Here is a 7,136-nt window from a genome sequence, read left to right as displayed (position 1 = left end):
ACAACTGATATCGAAGGCAAGATGACAGTTTCACCAGTGCTATGTGGCTTTCCAGATTTTTCTATTATTTTGCTGATTTCATATGATTCTAATAAACCGCTATCTTTATTGCTTGCTTGTTTACTAAAATTCTGATCCAATTTGTTTCTTCCTTGAAAATTGTCTCGTAGTTTTCGGAAATACTCCACTGATTTATTTTTCTTTTCGCTGTGCCTTGTCTCCAAATGGTGACGAAGCTTACTTGGTTTCGTGCTATCATTAGATAGCACATATAAGACTCATTGGTTTTGTGATATTCTCTGGAGATTCAATAAAACCATACGACAGATATTCAGTCAAATATTGTCTCGTTTTCTTCTTTGCATGAGCCATGGGTAATTTGAAAACAATAATAATATTATTAACCTCAAATATTTAATGTTGGAAATGCTTGTAGGTACTAATGGAAATATAGTTCACTAGAACAATAACTTTCAATAACACAAACAATAGATTTCACCACGACGATGCCGATTACTCACTATAGAATGAAATGACTGCCTCTGACTGATTAACTCTTTCTAGATTAGTCGGTGCTCAAATAATGTTTTCTTCTTCGAGAATTTTCTATGGAAAGAATTTTTTTTTTTTTTTTGCGTCAACTAAAGAAGGTTCTAGAAAATACGAGTATCTTCTAACTGCGAATTTCTGGACTTTTCTATGACATTAGTTTATTTTATTATTATTATTTTTATTTATTTTTATTTAACAAATTATTTTATTTATAATATTTTATCATGAATCCCTTAGCTCATATTATGGACCCCCGAAATACAATATTTTTCTTGTGGACCCCCTCAAAGCTTCTATGGACCCCTGGGGGTCCATGTGGATCCCGGTGGGAAACGCTGGTTTACATCGAACACAAGGACTGGACAGCAGCGCAATGGGGTAAGTTATTGTTTACTGATGAGAGTAGATTCCGTCTCAGCAGCGATTCTGGACATCAGCTAAAATGACTAGAGGTTGGCACGCGGTATCACCCGGCAAACATCACTGAAAGGGATCGATATGGCGGTCGAGGTGTTCTCGTCTGGGGAGGCGTTATCTTGGATGGACGTACACAGCTCCAGATACTGGAAGGCGGTACTGTAACCGGTGCACGCTACGGTACTGAGGTAATCATTCCCGATGTGCGTCTGTTTCGAGGTGCCATTAGCCCCGAGTTCGTGTTTATGGATGATAATGCCACACCCCATCGCACTGCAGCTGTTGATATGCTTTTGGAAAGCGAGGACATTGTTCGTATGGATTGGCCTGTCCGTTTCTGGCCATCTAAATCCCATCGAACACATATGGGACGCTCTGGGGAGATGCCTAGCGGCACGTCCACACAAACCAGAAAATGTTCACCAGCTTAAAAGATGCGCTGACAGTGGAATGGACGATGTTACCGCAAGAACTCATTAAAATCATTGTTCTAAGTATGGACAGGCGGTGCAAGTCTGCATCGACATTAGGGGTGGCCATATCTCCTACTGAGGACCACCTCTTCCCTTTGTTCCATCTTTGGTAGTGATGCATCTGTATCAGCCAGTACTATGTTGCCTTTTTTTTTAATAAAATCCCTCTGTACCGTTTTGGTTCCGTTGTTGTGTCGGTGTTGTTTCCGTCATCATTTCTGTACCTCACGAGGTTCCTTTCGTATGCTTGTCCCATATCCAGGCCACTCCTATGAGAAGCTATAGTTGAAAACCTGACTGGTCCTTAAGTTTTGTACACCAGTGTGCTTAGTGGAGATTTAAACGTTAATTTTGCAGATACTTAATCCAAACCTTTGAGTGATTTCTAAGAAAATAAATTTGAACTAGGGTTAAACACTTCCAGATCTGTATCGACTACTAATCATCATCATCATCAGCCATTTTCAATCCACTGCAGGATGAAGGCCTCTCCAGCAACTTTCCAGTTCCTTCTGTTTTGAACACTGGCCATCCATTTACTACCCAAAAACTGATGAATTTCATCTATCCATCTCCGCCTTTGTCTTCCAGGTTTTCTTCTAGCTCCTTTTGGGTACCATTCTGTTATTTTCTTAGTCCATCTGTCATCATGTCGACTACTAATCATGGAACTATAATTGATGCTGTGTTTCAAAGACATTTACGATCTTTACAATCTAAAATGTACGTATGATATTTTAGCTATCAGAAACCCATTGTAAATAAATTACCAATTGAATTTATTGCAACCTCAAATTCAATACGTGTTAAAAAAAATACCTTTTGTTAGTACAGGGTACACACACCGCTTTTTTTCCAAGTCTGTGCCCGTAGCACAGTGGTATCGTCCCCGTACTCCCTACACCATTTGGAAAAGGCCTAGGTTCGAATCCCGTCGATGACGCGAGGATCTTTAATGGGCTTTTTTCGCTCCCTCCCTAAGTTCGTCGATCTCAGGCGTAGATAGGAAGGTTTTTTTCACCAGAAACGGGTTCTTCCTCCAGAAAAACAGGTAAATCGACCAAGGAACACACGCAATTTACAGACACGAATACAGATAGATGTATTAAATTACAGGTGATCCTAATATAACAATAATTTGAATTTCTTTTTTCAAATAGTTTTTGGACGACGAAAAAGAAGACTCTGTAATAATTCTTTTCTGCAATGAAGCGTTGTTTATGACCACATGAGACATCTTGGATGGTTGTAAAGACAGCTATTCTAAGATCTTCATAGCCCGGACAAACATAGAAGATGTAGTCATAATCTTCGTGGTCACAACTGTGACAAAGTGGACCCTGTATGATGCCCATAGAGGTGAGCTTGTGTTTAATGGAGCCATTTCCCCGTAAGCAGGTACAGGGAGAAAAGACCGGGAGAAAATCAAGGTGGAGGTTTGGGAAAGACTATGTCAATGTTGGTCATAAATTTCTTGTTACGGTTCCTTTAGAGGTGTTTGTCCATATGTTCTGCCACATCTGGAGCAGGAATATGGATAAGCGTACTTTTCCTGTTTTGGCATCGCAGGTCAGATCTATTACAAAACCAAGAGATGTTGCCTGGAGACGTTTGGAGTGGTAATATAAGATCCCCCCCGCGAGAAAACTTCATGGCTGGGGAAAGAACGCCCACTAGAACCTTTAGGGCAGAAGTATTGGTTGTACATGTGTTTTTGTAATGGGCGGCTCCTAGAACGTTAGTTCAACTCCGCCTCGTATCTCTGTGAAGAACAGTATCACTACAAATGGGCCAGATATGTGTGTGACGTCGGTTTGTGTGTATTATGTGTGTGTTCTGTTGTTCTGTTCTGGCCACTTGGCTACCCAGAAGCATCAGTCACCTGGACAAATGATTCTGGGTACTCGTCCACACCACGGGAAGGTGGGCCAGTCTCAGCTAATCACGTACTGTCTCAATACGAGACTCTGATCCACCTGATGTTGCCAAAAGGTGGGACAGATTCCTCTAGGGGCCCACTCCAGAGGAGAGAAGAAAAAAAAAAAAAAAAAAAAAAACATATATATTTATTTAGATTTTCCCGTGGTGCAAAAGAAAAAAAAAATAATAATAATAATAAAATAATAATATCACTGTAGAACGCAAAAAAAAAAAAAAAAAAACCAACCATGTGACTGATTGTAGAACGCGAAGAGAAAGGAAAAAAATAAATAAATTAAATAATTAAAGAAATTAAATAAATAAAAAATAATAATAATAATTAAAAAAATAAAATAAATTAAATAAATAAAAAAAAACAAATTAAAATAAATAAAAAAAAAAAAAAAAACAGCCATGGACTGATTGTAGAATGCGAGAAAAAAAAAAAACATATATATCTATAAAAAAAAAGGGGGGGGGGGAAGAGAAACAGAGAGAGAGAGAGAGAGAGAGAGAGAGAGAGATGTTTTCCTTCCTAAACACAGGCCGCAGAAACAATCTCCACAGCCCATGCAGCAGGATGGGGGAAGGGGGGAAATACATGGTCGGTTTCAGTCCACTGCTGGGTCACCGATGTTTGCCACTGGTGGTCTGTTAATCCTTCTTCTGCGCCTAAAGACTTCAGCTGAGTAGGTTTGCAGTGCAGGGAGGTTGTTAGGGTTCTGTAGGAAGAGCTCTAGATGCTCGCCAGAGATCTGTGTACAGCTGACAAGGTTGTGTCTCAGATCAGCATACGCAATGCACTCGAATAGTACATGCCACCAGTTCTCTTTGGCTCCACAATGGCAGAGATCTGTTGGGTGGAGACCCAGATGGTGTAATTTTTCATTCATGGATCCGTGTCCGGTAATTAGGTATGATGTTTCTAGTGAAGGGGTGAACCAAGACTGTACAGATTTAGTAGCAGTGTAGGTTACATCAGGTAGGAATCTTTTTGTGACAATGCCCTTTGTTGAATTATGCCATCGAGTTTGCCAAATGTTGAAGAGCTCGTTGTAGCAACGTGTCATCTCAGCCTTGGGGTCAGCATCCAGATTAACCTCAATGTCAAGGATCCTTGTTGGGATATTTTTCTTAATTCGGAAGCACAACCCTCTGAAGGTGACATGTAGATCGAGCGGAAGTGCTCCCGCAATGACCTGAATGGCAGGAGTGGAAACCGTTCTACACACTCGGCAGATTGCCATTAACATTGACCTCTGGATGGTTCCAAGCTTGTCTCGCATCTTTACAAGAGTTACCCGATGGAACCAGGCTCCAGCTGCATAGGTCACAATTGGTAAAAATACTGCATTGTAATACAACCGCAGGGACCTTTTGGAGAGTCCCCAATCATTCTTAGAGATGCGTATGATGGTTCCTGAGAATCTCTTAACTTTGTTTCTTAAATTAACAAGATGTGGAAGAAAGCTGAGTTTGTGGTCAATAATCACTCCAAGTACTTTGGTTTCGGTGACGATTGGCAGTTGAGCATTACATATCTTTACCTGCGGTGGGCGCCTGAGATCCAGTCTATTCTTGAATAGCATCATTTTGGTTTTTGTTGGGTTGATATGCAACTTATTAAGTGCGGCCCAAGTTGAGAGATCGTCGAGGACCTGGTTTGCATTTTCTTCAATGGCCTTCCGTGAATACCCTGACACCACAACTGTGAGATCATCGGCAAAGGCCACAATTTTTGTATTCCTGAAGGTGCGGGAGAGCCAGTCTTGGAGGACTATGTTCCAAATGAGGGGTCCCAGGACTGACCCTTGGGGACAACCTCGATTTACTGATCTTGTGACTTGCTGGAATTTTGACTTGAGAATAACTGCTCGGTCGGAAAAATAGTTCTGGAAGAGGCTGTATAATTGCTGGGGGCAAGCGGCAGTTCGAAGGCGTGCCAAGGCACTATCCCACCAGACGGTATCGAAGGCTCCCTCGAAGTCTATGAAGATGGCCAATTCGAATTTTTCTTCAGAACTTTCAATATGTAAAACCAAATCGAACAGAGCTTCTTCACACGACCTTCCACGGGTGAAGCCATACTGGCATGGCGAGACCAAATCGTGCATTTGTAGCATGGAGACAACCCTGAGAGCCATGAGTCGCTCAAGGACCTTACCAAGGTTAGCCAGCAGGGCAATAGGCCGGAAGCTGCGGGGGTCTGTTGGTGGTTTGTGAGGCTTCTTGATGAGGCGAATGAGGGCAAACTTCCATTCTTTTGGGAAGCATCCTTCTTCCAAGCATTTATTGAAGAGAAGGAGTAGATGGTGCGGCCGCAGTGTGTGAAAGCGGATGATGAAGATGTATTCTATTAGGTCAAGGCCTAGACACTTTTTGGCATTAATGTTTTTAAGGACTGCTCCCAGTTCTTCTAGTGTGAATGGGTTGGCTTGCTCTTTTGCCATGTAATTGCTGTTGGCAGCTCTAATTGCTGAGTGTTCTGGATGATCCTCAGAGATGTCATCAGGTGGAAACAGTTTGTCTAGAATAAGGTTGGCAGAATCTTGCCAACACTTAGTTTCCTGAGCGTCTACTGAAACAGTGTTGAATATTTCTGGGGAGAAGGTTTTCTCTCTCAAAATCTTATATTCCAGGCCCCATGGATTTGTACGGTTGGTTTCTTTTACGAAATTTGCCCAAGTTTCTCTCTTTCTGGCTGCAATTGCCTTGGTATACTCATTCTTTTTGGCGATATAATCCCTATGAAGGCGTTCGACATCAGGAGCTGGCCAATCACGGTGTCGCTGGTAGTTCCTGCGCGCAGAGTGGACTGCCTTACGAAGGATGGTAAGTTCCCGGGTCCACCATGGGCAGATTGCTGGGCGGAACACCTTCTTCCTTGAGGACCTGTATGAGGCTCTGAGTATGGAGTGCTGGATAAAGGTGGTCAAGTCCTGTGCATTTAGCGAGTCCATCTGTGATGGGTCTGGATTTGGAAAGTCCAGTTCTATGGAGCTGTCATATGCTTCCCAATTGACGTTTCTCGAAGAGAATCTAATGAAGTCAGTTGGCCTTGCTCTGTTGTTGTTTCTCGGTGGAACCAAGTCAAGATGGAACAGTATGGCTCTATGGTCGCTAACAGTCAGTATTGGTTGTACAGCATGCGTGTTATTGTTAGGAGTATGGCTCTTTGTATAGTGTTTGTTAAATTTTTTCTGTATTCAACAAAAAAAAAATATATTACGCCTCCCGAATGCTTAAAATTCATATGCCATCTTGTGTGTCTTATGTCTGTTAATTGCGTATGTTCAATGGTCGATTTGTCTGTTTTGCTGGACGTTTTTTCTGGGTTCCCCCCCCAGAAACTAGGGGGGAAACCTTTCTATCTGCGACTCTGAGACCAACTAACTCAGTAACAAAGTGAAAAAAGCACATTAAAGTTCCTCGCGTCATCGAAGTTCATTTGAACCGGTCCTCTTCCACCCGGAAGGACGGTGCTACTCTACTACTGTGCTACCGCGCAGACTCTGCAGCCGACCGATGGTAGTCCTAGTGAACCAGCGCCGCATATGTAATGACAGGCAAAAATACGGCTTTGTGCAACAGAGGAGGGGTGCGCCGGTTTAGTCCCCGGTCTCGGCCGGTAGACACGGGCTAGAAGTCTCGTAAGTCACAGCCGACTAATTACTGAATGTCGCAGTTTGAACAAACTACTAACATCAAGCTATTTAAACTTAGGAAAAGTGCTATAGAAACGCTGCAAGCATTGTCGAAAGTTTATAGAAATGA

Source organism: Mastigoproctus giganteus, chromosome 2 (assembly GCF_048544385.1).
Source record: "Mastigoproctus giganteus isolate SK-2022 chromosome 2, ASM4854438v1, whole genome shotgun sequence".
Classification (NCBI taxonomy): domain Eukaryota; kingdom Metazoa; phylum Arthropoda; class Arachnida; order Uropygi; family Thelyphonidae; genus Mastigoproctus; species Mastigoproctus giganteus.
Note: the sequence above shows the minus strand (reverse complement) of the source record.